Raw genomic sequence first — 15,431 nt, forward strand, 5'->3', positions numbered from 1 at the left:
TCTTATGTGGTGATGTGAGAGTGCCAGACTCATTTCTCAGGAAAGAAGACCAAGACGGTGTTCAGAGTCAGGGCAGGAACAGATTGTGGACTAGAGGAAAACAGATGCATAGATCTTCGTCAAAGACAGAGTGGTTTGGAGAACAGGCTAGGTTTTCAGAGAAAAAAGGCTACCAGGGATGGATGATGACAGAGGGACTTCGGGACAAGATTGGGATGATGACAGTCATCCAAGAGCAGGTTGGAATCCCATCATCAAGTTTGGCAGAGGGGGATGACATGTGCATCGTAGATGCCATGGACATTCTCAGGGCTAAATCCAGAAGAGGCAACCAGATAAAGAGTATGAACGAGGTAGAACCAGGATGATGGAGCACAGAGCACTTTACGCAGTGTAGACTGGAGACAGGCATGGAGAGCAAGCTGAAGGTCAGGGTGCAGGAAAAAGCGTTGCTAGCTGCACACAAGGCTATTGGGGCTGAACCAGAGGACAGGGGCAGCAACAAGCGCAAAAAGGAGGACGAGTCGGCTAGAAGGAAAAACCAGTCGGCTCTATTAAAACGCATTTATTGCATTTATGGCTGGCCGATCCCCAGTAACAACAGTCGACCAGCATACCAAGTGTCTAAGACACATTTAAAAAGCTAGTGTGATCATCATTGAGCTCATTCACTCCCTCTAGGGGTTTAGATCTTTAGGGGTCCCATAGGGGGCAGATGTTTGGTGTGTTACCACCTTTTATGTAAGACAGCTCATGGCTGTAGATTTAGGTACCTTTTTGTACCATAGAATATACTGAATTTCCAGCACTTCTCTCTTTCTCTACTCTCTCTCTATCTCTGCGTTTTGCATCAGATGGTTTCCAAGAGTGTTTAGGGCTGAAAGAAGACTTCCAGAGCTTTCGCGTGTTACAAGTAGATTTAGGTACCTTTTTGTACCATAGAATATACTGAATTTCTAGCACTTCTCTCTTTCTCTACTCTCTCTCTATCTCTGCGTTTTGCATCAGATGGTTTCCAAGAGTGTTTAGGGCTGAAAGAAGACTTCCAGAGCTTTCGCGTGTTACAAATGAGCCTTGTGGAGGCATAAATTTTTGACAGCGTAACCTACCACTCCTACCATTTGTATTTCTTTATCATCAAGTGGATGTTGGAATCTTCATCACGAGCTTCTTCAATAGCCATTTTAGCCTATAGAGCCAATAGCTCTAGGTTAGACACAAAGGCATAAATGTGACTAGTACACCCTTTCCCAAAGACACTAGAATTCCTATCTTTCCAAATATGGCAGAGAAGACTACTCCCAATGTTATTCCGTAGAATAGGATCCATATGTTTGGAGCTACTAGAAAAGACCCAAATAGATTTGAATCTATAGGTCCATTGATAGGCATTCAAATTGTTGCATAAATTTACATAAACCTTGTCACCTCTGTCCGCGCGCACCTCGAATAAACAAATCTCTCTCCCACGGCTGGGTCAGGGATATAAATTTTTTAGTTGTCTCTTAAGCGACGCATATCACTTTAAGTCCTCTAGTGTATTTGAATCCTTTTAACCTGTTAGAAGAGGAGGACAACGGGACTTCTTCTGTTCAAAAATTTAATTGGCAAGGGGATGAAGCTTGGAAAGAAATTCAGAAGGAAATTCAGAAGGAGGGGGATCATGGGTGGAGTGGGAAGGAGGTAGAAATGGTGCTTGAAACTGCTTTACATGAGTGAGGCATTAAAAATTAATCAATGCACGAGGAACGTCAAGGGAATCAAAGATAAAAAGAAAAACACTGCTTTTTGGGGCTTAGTCAAAGAGTGGGGTCTATCCATTTTGGCTATTCAAGTGCATAATTTATACAGGTCTAAAATTTTGAGGAAAGATAAATTTAAGGATTGGGTAGTGATGTTATATGGGGGTGTGAATGGAGGGTATAGTGAAGTTGTGACTATTGTTAAAAGCAGTTTGAAACCTAACATCATAGCTAATCATCCTAATGGTAGAATTTTGGTTGTAGAAATACTTCTAGAAGGGGAGAGAGTTTGGGTAATAAATGCTTATGGGGCTCATAATCATAAAGTCAGAAGTGGGATGTGGGAATGGATAGTTAACCTAAATATTCAGGGTCATTGCATCCTTATGGGGTATTTTAACATGGTTGAGAAACATAGGGATAGGTGTGGGGGTAGAATTGTTTTGATGGGATAGGAGAAGATCAAGTGGGAGGGTCTGAGAGGGAGAACGGGTTTAAGGGATGGGTGGGATATGGGTAAATGGGGATCGGATCTTGGGCATACTTATTTTAGTCTTGAATATTTTGGGTCATCTTCAAGATTAGATAGGGTCTTTTTCAGTCAACAAGATGTGTGGGTTCCTCACACGCTCAAATTGAATGTGGATTCCAGTACTGCACTGTATGACCATATGCCTCTAAAATGGGGATAACACGTAATGGGTTGTGAGAAACTGAGTTAAACAAGTTTCCTACTAGGAAACTAATGGTAAACAATTTATTACTCAAGGATGAACTATTTATTAGACAAACTGAAGATGCAATTGAGAGACTCAAGAGGAGAGGCACTATACAAGAATCATGGAAGATTTTTTCCAATGTAATGCAGGATATAATTAGTGGGGTTGGTGTTCCACGGGAACACTCACGGGAACACGGATTATAGAAGGAGGCCAGAAGCAATTAATGCAAGAGAGCGGGATTGTAGCCATGGGAACATAAAGACGCACATAATTTTTCCATATTTTTGTGTCGAAGTGCAATGTAAATCGTTTTAGGCCGATGTGGGTTCTAAATGAGAGTTCTAAGTGTATTAAGCAAGGCTCACTTATGGGGTTGTCCGCCCATGTGTGAAAGAGGTCTAGGGTTAGTGACAAAAGAGATGTTAGCTAAAGAAAGAGGACGTTTTTGGCCATTCTCATAAGCTATTGAGTGAAGCTATTGAGCTCTCAAGCTATGGCAACTCTCTAACTCTCTCTCTCTATTGTACTCTAATGAGCATCAAGCTCCAATGAGTATAGCTCCACTTCTTTCTCTTAATCTGTTTTAGCATCATTGAAGTAGATTAATCTATGATTAGTTGAATGCTTCTTTCTTCCTCTTTTGTATGCATGCTTGTTGTGTGTGTGTGTAGTCTCCATTGATGCAAGCTCTTGCCCACTTCATTGGCAATGAGTTATTCATGGATAGACTCTCTCTATGAGCTTGTGGGTTTGTGAATGTTACATTCTATGCTTGCTTAAGCTTGTGGGTTAGTAGATGCATGCTTATGGATTTGCTGGCATTAGGGAAAGCTAAGATTTAATCAATGTTTGAATGGGATTAAGAGATTGCCATGCATTGCTTGTTCTCTTGATTAGTGTAGTGGGTTTAAGGGATTGAGAGATTGATTGAGGTGTTGAATGGTTGAATCGTCAAGTGGTAGTTCGTGTATGTGAGCTCTCCTACAAGGGATAAGCCTTCATGCACTAATCAGGTCGAGTCCTTGGATTGACATTGTGTTTCTCAACACATTTGTTGATCGGTAGTACTCTATGAGCACTATATTGCACGGTAGAGAGAACTTCTCTTCAATGGCGCCGTTGCCAGGGAACGAGTGCCTACATTAGTTAAGCACCATACACACACTGCCACTCCTTGTTAAGCTCCAATCGGTTGCAAAACCATTAGATAGGAGAGCAGGCTGCTTTCGGACTAATTTTGGAACTTATTTAAGACTAATCTGTTGTTAAATTCTCTTTATTGTCTTGCAATTTGAGTGCGATTGGCTAGCTACGCCTCTCCCTTGAGGTGAGGACAAGGATTCAACACACGGGAAGGATTGGAGGTAGGCGCTAAACCTGCCAATTTGTATGCGAAAGAGAGAGGCCTGATTTGCATTTCTGTCATTCTGTTTGAGGATAATTTTTGCTGTTTCAATTTTCTGCATGTTCGTTTTATTTTATGTTCTTAGCTTAGTTTAGTTTTTTGCATCTTTAATTTTGTGCATTTTAGTTCTCTGTTAAACCTACACTTGTAGAGAAACTGAAATCTGTACACACACATGAAGATTTAACATTTCGAATTTGCTGCAAATCTCACAGCTGCACACGCATTGAGTTCCCTGCACACGCCATTGAATTCGCTTTTGCAAGTCTCACAGCTGCACACGCATTGAGTTCACTGCACACGCACTTCAAAAAAAAAAAAAAAAAGGCAGCTGTGCGTGAACAGTGCACTGTGCGGAGAGACCCACACACCGCACCATAAAGACCGCCACCGCACCGGCGGATAATGGGGTGAAAAAAAAAGAGTGGAAAATTTTTCATTTTGTGTCGCAAAAATTTGGGAGGTTTTTTAACTTTTCGAGAGGCGTTAGAAAACACCCATCGTTGAAATTTTGGTCCTCCCGGAACCATTTTCCCAGTGAGTTCAGTATGGGAAACTGGTAAATTTTAGGCGATTTTTTATCCTGAAAAATATGCTATTTTTTGGCCTAATGTGTTCGAGGGGGTTCAAAATGGGTTCTGGCAAAGTTTGAGCCAACTTGAAAATTTTTGGATTTTTTTGAAAAAAAAAATTATTTTTTTATAAAAACAACCTTAAAAATTTGACCTTATGCACTTGCGGTCAGGACGTCATATAGACACTGCCATAGGGTCTAGGGCGCCTTCTAGAGTGCCTATGCAGGAAAGTGGGACCCAATCGGTAGGAAATTTGGCAGATATTGCTGAAACCTTTTCCGAATCCCAATCTGATACCCTTTCCAGGACAACTAGCTCATTGTCTATGGACAATCTAGGGCCATCAAATAGTCATCCCTTAGCCCCAAATAGGACACCCACAAGATCTTTTAATCCATTTGAAGCCGACACCATGGGGTTGCCACTCAATGTGAGACTTCAATATGTCTACACGAATGCTCAAGGAGCTGAGATCTTTAGGGATCCACAACAACGGTATCTCGTTAAGATTGCGAACTTTTTCTCAGAGCTTGATAGAGTACCTCTAGTTAATGACCACGGTTACATGTACATGGGTGGAGATGGTGTTCGCTCTACGAAGTCACCTATCATCCAGAGAATGTAGACAAATTAGGGGGGGCTCTCTAAGAGTGAGTTCCTAGACTTATCAAAGCCTTCCAGAGCAAGGGAGTCTAGAGATGATTGGCTCATTGGGCCGGACATGCCTGGACCATCCAATGCCCAGTCCTCAAAGCCATCCATAGATGATTTACTTTTTGTAGATCTAAATTTGGAAAGGGACAGGAAAGGCAAGAGCAAAATGGATCAGGGGGCTGAGAACCAATGGGAGTTTGTACGACAAATTCCAGTGACAAAGGTCTTTCAGGATGACCCACTTGAAGAGGTCTATAAGGACTCTTTAGAAGGATATTATGCCACAACTAGATTGCCAAAGCTAGATCTTCCTCTAGCACTTGTGGTGGTAGTCGAGAAGCTTGCAGGATACAAGAACCGAATCGTTAATAAAGGAGATTCGTGAGCTCACGTGGAGAGGACAACCATTATTCATGGAATTGTTCTCAACTAATATAGCTAAACCAGGAGAGACAGCCTTTCTTGGAGAGACTATTGCTCCTCCCCTACAATAGTTCACTAGAGAGGGACCCTCAACATCAAAGTGGACCACTGCAAAAGTAGCCCAACTCTAGCACCAAGATATTATCCTACACCAAAAGTGCGACCACAGATCACACCACAACAACGTTTCTCTCACTATGACAATCGTAGGGTAGGGGAGCCAACTCGGCCTCCCATAAATGCACCTCCTGAAATGCGGGTGACAAGATCTTTGAAGGGGGTTGGTGAGGCAGGTAATAGGGGACCCACACCAATTTAGGATGCATATGGACCATCTTACCAAAGAGAGGAACCACTGAGAGTGAGAGGCCGTAGGCCCGATGATGAGTATTCAAGGCGAGTAAGGCCATCAACTCTTCAGAAACTGGTAAAGAAGTACGAAGGGTCGGGAGATCCATCTGACCATGTAGCAGCATTTAGGCAAGCAGTTTGAGCTGAGCAAGTGACTAACAAGCATACGCAAATTTAAGGATTTGGACTCACTCTTGAGGGAAAGGCCCTTGCTTGGTTTCAGGCACTAGAGGCTTCAAACAAATCTTCTTTACAAGTTTTGGAAGAGAGATTCATTGCTGCTTTTTCCTTGATGGGGATTCAGCATGACACAGTAGCAAACATCTACTCTTTCAAGCAAGGCAAGACTAAGAGTGTTAGAGACTGTGTAAATAGGATGAAGCAGTACATTAATCGTTGCCCCAGAAGATGAGAAGCCCACCCAGAGTCGATTAATTTCTCTCTTCTTAAAAGGACTCAAAAATTCAACACTGCACACACATCTCTATGCACAGAAGCATACAAATTTCAATGAGTGTTGCCATGATGCTATGGATTTCACAGATAACTTCAAATTCCAAGATGGTACTAGCCCTGAGGTGTAACCTAGAGATCAGTGGGGTGATAACCAAAGTTCAGGGTCTAGTGCCCTAGTAAATCCATACCAGATAGCTAACCTAGTACTAAGGAGATTGGGACAAACCTATCGCCCACCCATGCAGCCACAACAACAGCACCAACGAATGAGGAGTGTATTGCAATGAAGATCAATACAAGGATGCAACAAAAAAGACACTTAGGGCTCTTGAAAAGAGTTCCAAGTTGTAGATGAATGTGGGAGAGGGCTTGACAATAATCCCACATGGGAACTTTTGGGAGTTCTAGAATTTTTGTATAAAAGGTGGCTCATTTGAGAGCTAGAACACTCTTTGGTCATTTGGTTGAGAGTCTCATAGAGAGAGCTTGCTCCATAGCTCCTTCTCATGTGCTCTCCCAAAGCTCTCCATCTCCATTCATGCTTCAGTCTTGTACTCTCTATTCTCTACATTTTCAATGACATGAGGTTTTGGTCTACACACTTGCTAATCTAGATTTCTTAATGATGTTTTGATTTGTGAGTTGTAGAGTGCATGTGATGAAGCTTGTGCATGAAATGATGTGTAGTTGAGGCAAAATAATATATATATATATATATATATATATATAAAAGAAAAAGAAAAAGAGATTAAAAAAGAAAGAAAAAAGAAGAAAAAAAAAAGAAAAACAATTAATTTTTTTTTAAAAAAAAAGAGGAAACGAAAAAGAAAAAGAAGAAAAACAATTTTTAGTTTTTGTAGTTTGAATCCATTTTTTAAAATTTCTGTAAAATTCTGCATAAGTAAAGTAGCGTGCATTTTTTATTTTTATTTTTGTAATTGAGTGCATAATTAGTAGATTTATATTTTTTGTAATTAGGCACGAAATTTATTAGTTTAAAAAAAAACTAACAAAACAAAACAAAACAAAAGGAGAAAAAAAACAAAAGAAAAGTTTAAAAAAAATAAATTTTTAAGTGTTTTTAGGAGTCTACTTTTGTGCATATTTTGTAATTCTTCATTTAAATTTTTTGCATAATTAGTATTTTCCTGCATTTTTTAATTTTTGTAACTTTGTATATAATTAGTATTTTTTTTAGTGTGATTCATAATTTTTGTGTAAATTTAAAAAATAAAAAAAATAAAAACATAAAATCATTTAAAAAAAATAAAAAAAATAAAAAAATAGGATAGATAGTTACGCCACACATACTCATTTTAGTTGCATTTAGTGATTAGGTAGGTTAAAAATATATATATATATATATACATATATAATTATTTAAAAAAACAAAAAACAAAAACAAAACAAAACAAAACAAAACAAAAACACATTATAAAAAAAACCAAAAAAATTTGACCTTATGCACTTGCGGTCGGGACGTCTTGTAGATTCTGCCATAGGGCCTAGGGCACCTTCTAGAGTACCTACGCAGGAAAGTGGGACCCAATTGGTAGGAAATTTGACAGATATTGCTGAAACCCTTTCTGAATCCCAATCTGATACCCTTTCCTCCATAACAACTAGTTCATTGTCCATGGACAATCTAGGGCCGACAAATAGTCATCCCGTAGCCCCAAATAGGACACCCTCAAGATCCTTTAATCCATTTGAAGCCGACACCATGGGGTTAACACTCAATGTGAGACTCCAATATGTCTACACAAATGCTCAAGGAGCTGAGATCTTTAGGGACCCACAACAACGGTATCTTGTTAAGATCGCAGACATTTTCTCAGAACTTGATAGAGCACCTCTAGTCAATGACCAGGGTAACATGTACATGGGTGGAGATGGTGTTCGCTACGAAGTCACCTACCATCCAGAAAAGGTAGACAAATTAGGGGAGCTCTCTAAAACCGAGTTCTTAGACTTATCAGAACTTTCCAGAGCAAGGGAGTCTAGAGATGACTGGCTCATTGAGTCGGACATGCCTGGACCATCCAATGCCCAGTCCTCAAAACCATCCATAGATGATTTACTTCTTGTAGATCTAAATTTGGAAAGGGATAGGAAAGGCAAGAGCAAAATGGATCAGGGGGCTGAGAACCAATGGGAGTTTGTACGACAAATTCGAGTGACAAAGGTCTTACAGGACAACCCACTTTCAAAATCTGCTATTGAAACTCCAACACAAATGATGTGGATAATTGATGAGTACTCAAGTGAGGGCCATGGCTAGCATGTTCCAACTACTCTAGTTGCTGCTCAAAGAAGGCCGGGCAAGAAGGAATTATCAATGTGGCTACCCAAAGATGCGTACAAACTTGTACCATCTAGTCCAGTTGCTAAGCCTCTTAAGAAGCACATCATTTCCAAGCCTAAGCCTCAAATTGTTACTCGATGGGTCCCAAAACATGTTCTTAAAGCACAAGGCTATTATAAGGGTGCAACATCAATTTGGCTTCCAAAATGCCATGCTTTGCTAGGGGTAAAAGAGTGTTTCAGAAAGATTCCAAAAGCCACCCTTGATTTTCCATATCAGTGGGTGCAAAAGAAATCAACACAAACTCTTCAAGAAAGGAAAGGTGGCTGTGATAGCACCTACAAATCTACTTGTGTTGATCTTCCTAAAACATGTAATGAGTCACCAGTTGTCCCAAATTCTCCTTGTTACACAATTCCACCCTCCAATGGTGTACCTAAGAAACATCCAACTTCACATGAGTCTCATTTGAGCATAGATTCTAGAACTTCAAAACCTAAATCCTCTTATCTTGCTCAAATTCCAAGACAATTGATAACATTCCCACCCAAAAAGGACATACCTAAAACTAAAGATAAGGCATTAGCACTACAATTGAAGCTCTTTGGTAGATCAATGTTTGAATAGTGTGGTTCTTTATGCCTTTAGAGGATTATGTTCTTTTTGAGATGATCTCCACTACCAGCGCAAGGGTAAGCTCAGTGACTCCATAATAAGATCGACAAGCCAGGGCACTTTTCTCCCATTGGGTTTTTCCCCTCGGCTATATTCGGTGATTGGCACCAATGGTAAATTTTATTCTTTTCTTTTCTTTTCTTGTTTGTAAATAAAAATTTTGTAGAGATCTCCGCTAAAAAAAAGAGCATCAAACACGCCCCAATAGTCCATCTATCGTGCACACAAATTAGGAAGCGGGGAGACATGCTACGCCTACAAAGATCAAGGAGGAGCAATCTGCACAAAATCAACAATGCATCAATGCAAACGAACAACATCAACAGGGCAAAACAACAGGTGTATTCAAATCTTAATCTTTATTTCTTTATGTGCTCTTATCTTTCACATATATGATTAGTTGTTAAAATATGGTGAGTGAATTCTAGACTCTTAGAAAACTTAGTAAAAGATATTTCTATCTAAAGACAGTGTAGGATATATACCAATGGAATATGCCAAGTTCTTATGCTTTCAAGGTATATTAGTTATCCCTAGTGGTAGCTACAACTTAGGTATGAGCTAGGTGCTAGGAGTAATAAAAATTTATAAAAATTATACCCTAAAAAAATATATACAAAGTAAATTGATACATGACGTGTCTACAGCCATGTGGAATGCTTGGTAGGACCTGGGGTTGTCTTAGCACCTTGGGGCCGATGCCTTGGTTTCCATGGGGTGAACACTGATGTATAAAAGCTTCAGAAAAAGACCTTTGAGGAATCTATCACCTTGATAGATGTTGGTAGGACTCTAGGGTACACTATGGGCCCTCGAGACCGATGCCCTCATCTTCATGGGGTACTCCTTATGTCATAAAAGAAAGAAAAAGGGTCTGTCGCCCTTGAGATACTTAGCGGCTTTTAGATTCTCTTGGCGGAGGTCTCTTGGCCATTGCTTGGGTCTCATTGGGATGGAACCTTAATCTTTATCACCTTCTACACACATATCCAAAAAAAAAAAAAGTTCCAATCACCTTTGCTCATATTTAGGAGTAGGTTTGCCACTTAGGAATAACTTACATACTTGTAGGACATTGAGACTGTGGTCATAACCGGTGGTGTACAAAGCACACTTGCCTTTGCATAGCACTATCTACCACTTAAGTCTCACTTTGACTAGTCTTTACTCACCTATTTTAGTACTCATTAAAACTTTAATCAGCCTTGCACTTGTATGCTCACATGTGAAATTATCATTGCTGGTTTTTCTCTTCTTTTCTTTTTTTCAATAAAAGACTTTACTTGTATCCATTGTTTTTTTTGTTGCAGCTCTTGCTACTACGGCGCTCGAGGACGTGCGTAAAATAGAAAGGGGGGAGTGTTGCATGACGAATGAAGATCAATACAAGGATGCAACAAAAAAGACACTTAGGGCTCTTGAAAAGAGTTCCAAGTTGTAGATGAATGTGGGAGAGGGCTTGACAATAATCCCACATGGGAACTTTTGGGAGTTCTAGAATTTTTGTATAAAAGGTGGCTCATTTGAGAGCTAGAACACTCTTTGGTCATTTGGTTGAGAGGCTCATAGAGAGAGCTTGTTCCATAGCTCCTTCTCATGTGCTCTCTCAAGGCTCTCCATCTCCATTCTTGCTTCAATCTTGTACTCTCTATTCTCTACATTTTCAATGATATGAGGTTTTGGTCTACACACTTGCTAATCTAGATTTCTTAATGATGTTTTGATTTGTGAGTTGTAGAGTGCATGTGATGAAGCTTGTGCATGAAATGATGTGTAGTTGAGGCTTGTGTGATAGCTCTTTGCATAAGTTGCATTTGTGTGCTTAAGTGTAACCTAATCTTGATGCTTTGATTATGTTAGATTGATGTGTTGATTGTGTTAGATTGATTGCTTGAGTGTTGAAGAAGGATTGAGTAGGACTAGAAGTCATTAGTATGTGGTTAACTCATCTTCTCCCATTCGGGATAGCCTCTATGCGCTAACCGGGTTGCATTCACGCATTGACAAGTGTGTGTAGCCTCCGCTATGCTATTGACTTGCCTTCCAAGCACTCAAAAAGACAGCAAGCCAGGCTCAAGCACGCAAAATATATGCGTGGAGCTTTGCTCCTAGCCATAAAAACTGCAAGAAGCTCTCAAGAAACACACATATACACACACCATCTCTCTCCTTCTCTCTCTAGAATGGCCATAGCCACACACACAAGTGGAAAGCCTAGCCTATGCTATGGCACGCAGAAAATACACATGTATATCATCCTCACTATCTTCATCATCCTCACTCTCCATTAGATCTTACAATGCAGCACAAGAGAGACAAGAAACAAGAAAGAGAGAGAGAGTTGTGCCAAGGGAAGAGAGAGTTGTGAAGAAATCGTGCATGGGTTGATAAAGGAAAAGTTGGTTGCAACTTCCCACACCTCCCAAGATCACACGTCCTCCCTCTTTTCTCTTTTCTTTATTCAAATTTGAAAAACATTACATACTTTTAGACCTTAGGCTATGGCTTCAAATGTGTACAAGGACTATGGCTTGACTTGTCAACACAATAGAGAGTTTATATGCTTTGGCTTGTGATATGCGGACCCGCTATTTAGCCAAGCACATTTACATAGATGATAACAACAAGGATACAACTAGGCATAGATGCCTCAAAAACATGGACAAGATAATGACAATGTGATAAAAACCCCGCATCTTTTAGCCTTTTTGGTGACAAAATCGGAGGCTATCATTCCTCCCCCACTTAGCTTGTGAGCTCTCGCGAACGAAAAATTGATGAAGAACTCCACTATTCAGCATACTTAATAAACACAATCATCACTTCTCTCACACCCTTCTTCACAACTTCTTCAACCCAACAAACATCATAGCTTCATCAAACTTCTCCCAAACATCCCCAAACTCTAAACTCTACTCCATCTCCTACTTCTACACTATTTCATCTTCCAAACACATAGGATAAGGAGATACAACAACAACCTCTTGCTCACAACAAACCCATAAACTTCATAAAGAAAAAAACATCAACTCCCAACATCGAACACCATCCCCAACAATAGATACAAACATATAAGCGCTCCCTCACACAACATCTTCAACAAAGCCCAGCCACCCGATGCATCAGCCTTGCTGCAGAATAGATTATAGTTGTGTGTGTGACCTGCCTCTTCATAGGAGTTCATTTAATGCTTATTAAAGAAAGAAAGTAAATTTGGCCCGCTGCAGAGCTGCCGTTCCAGCCTGCACGTGTTCCACGGCAGTTGTGACCTGTGTTTCAATGTTGTCCAGCATCTCACCTTGTGCCTCCACCAACACAGCCATATCCAAGAAAATCTGATGTAAATCGAGAAGCTTTTTCTCAATGTCTTTTACAGCACCATGCCGCTCCTGGATCTCTGCCAATGTATCTAGTATCTGCCCACGTCTTTGCTCCTGGATAGCCTTATGAAAAATCTGCTCATTGTCCCCTGTTTCTATCAAGCGGTCTATGGTCTCTTCATCAAGCTTCTTCCCAGTGACTGTGAAAGCACGCCTTTCAACCACCTCTCTATACTCATCCTGGATCTTCTGCCTTAATGTCTGAAATTCAGCCATTAGCTCCTTCAGCTTCACACCATCGAAGCTAATTTGGAAGGCCTATTCAAGCTGTACCTCTGTGTATTTCTGCATTTCATCCCGCCATCCCATCTCCATGCTTCTGGCTTCACCATTAAATGCTTGGTCCCTAGCTAGGCATGTCTCCCCAGCATCAACAATTACTTCATGAATGAAGGTACCGTCTGAAAGCTCTCCATAGCCATCAAGAGCTGCTGTCGCAAGGATCACAGCCTCCTCATCAACATCATTTGGCTCTGGGTCACATATCGGCAAACTTCGAGAAACTTTGCATCCTCGATCAAACCATTGATCAAGAAATCTGGAATCACCAAGCAAATATGGCATCTTGTCATGATCCTCTCCTACAAGTTTCCTTTCCCAAGCTACCATTTGCTTATCCATATCTATTGGATGAACCACCAGGTCATCGAGATCTTCATAAACTTCACAATGAATTTCTTTAATAGCTTCGTGCATCTTGGACAACTCTTCTTGGGATGGTCCTCATCATCATCTTGAGAACAACCTACTTCATGATTTAACAAGTCACTCATTAACAGCGAACCCATTTACACCACTGGAATATGCAGCAAGGTATTCATCTTCAAGATCATAAAACAACTCTGTCATGGACTAGACATAATTTGGAGACTTTGTAGAGTTACCCTACCTCTCCAGGCTGGCCACAACTTGTTGAACACTTGAGGGCTGGAAGCCTGAAAACACCTCCTTTGGGGCTGACTGGTATCCCAAACCAGAGTGATCATAAGGATGTCGAAATATAGGAGGTATGAAAGTTGCAGTTGGAAATATCTCTGCAAGGTTAACCATAATATGCATTGCCCATCCGGGTGAGAACTTGTGCCACACATCTGGCTGAACATAGGCATCATTTTCTTCTTCATCTGATACATCATCATACTCTTCCTCAGCAAGGCCCAACTTTTCATTTTTCTTATGCCATCTACCATCACTGATACACATAGCATACTCAGGTTGTTGTACTTGCTGGGCATCAATAAAATCTATTGGAACTCCGAACATCCAGAGAAGAAGAAGAAGAATCTGAGACATCCTCATCAGCAAAAGAAGCAAGGAAATCAGAGACCACAATATCTTCATCAGCATCAATAATATAATATCTAGAGAATTTATATCCTGAGAACTACAATCATCCATGGGAATAACAGTAGATAGAGTATTTCCCTAGAAAACACCAAAAACTTCAGAATCACTGTCTGCTCTACCATTTTCCAAATTTTGAATATCATTCTTCACATTGGAAAGGACTTGGCTTCCTGCATATGCTACCCATTCCACATCTTGCAATGACTTGCCCCACTGAGAACGCAGGACATGCCATTCCACCACATCCTTGGCCTCTTTGACAAGGTGCTTAAGCTCCCTCTTGCTCTTCAGCATGCGATTGATGTCCCTAGATTGCCTTCCCTTGATCCATCAGTTCTGCAGAGCATCAAATTTCTGTAAAAACCCCTCCGGACACACTTTTTCTTCAATGTTGCTGTCATTGACATACGAATGCGGTCAATGCTTGTACCCTCTCCAGAACCGGGTTTTTTTCTGTTTGCCAGATTCGCACTATCAAGTGCCTCCAGTTTTTCCTTGATGTTCTTTGCCATAATGCTTACTTCATCTACATCAGCCTCCATGCGCTGCTTTAAGGCTTTCATAGCCGCTGCTCTTGTAACAGACTTCGACTCCTCATGAGCTCCCTGTAGCTTTTGCAGATTCTTCCTGATCTGTGCCATCAAGCTTTTGATCTCAGCACCCCTTCAAAAAATTGAGCCATTGCCGGATCTTCTTGCAAGTTCCATGGCTAGCCCCTCCCGGCAAACGCACCAAATGACTTGCCTTCCAAGCACTCAAAAAGACAGCAAACCAGGCTCAAGCATGCAAAATATATGCGTGGAGCTTTGCTCCTAGCCATAAAAACTGCAAGAAGCTCTCAAGAAACACACATATACACACACCATCTCTCTCCTTCTCTCTCTAGAATGGCCATAGCCACACACACAAGTGGAAAGCCTAGCCTATGCTATGGCACGCAGAAAATACACATGTATATCATGCTCACTATCTTCATCATCCTCACTCTCCATTAGATCTTACAATGCAGCACAAGAGAGACAAGAAACAAGAAAGAGAGAGAGAGTTGTGCCAAGGGAAGAGAGAGTTGTGAAGAAATCGTGCATGGGTTGATAAAGGAAAAGTTGGTTGCAACTTCCCACACCTCCCAAGATCACACGTCCTCCCTCTTTCCTCTTTTCTTTATTCAAATTTGAAAAACATTACATACTTTTAGACCTTAGGCTATGGCTTCAAATGTGTACAAGGACTATGGCTTGACTTGTCAATACAATAGAGAGTTTATATGCTTTGGCTTGTGATATGCGGACCCGCTATTTAGCCAAGCACATTTACATAGATGATAACAACAAGGATACAACTAGGCATAGATGCCTCAAAAACATGGACAAGATAATGACAATGTGATAAAAACCCC

At 40.7% G+C, this 15,431-nt stretch overlaps 1 pseudogene; it reads right to left on the reverse strand.

The window, feature by feature from the left end:
- Window positions 1-12,449: 12,449 nt before the first annotated feature.
- LOC147636362 (syntaxin-132 pseudogene) lies at window positions 12,450-15,027 on the reverse strand (annotated as a pseudogene).
- Window positions 15,028-15,431: the final 404 nt, after the last annotated feature.

This window comes from Cibotium barometz, chromosome 8 (assembly GCF_041138505.1).
Source record: "Cibotium barometz isolate CiBa-2024 chromosome 8, ASM4113850v1, whole genome shotgun sequence".
NCBI lineage: Eukaryota > Viridiplantae > Streptophyta > Polypodiopsida > Cyatheales > Cibotiaceae > Cibotium > Cibotium barometz.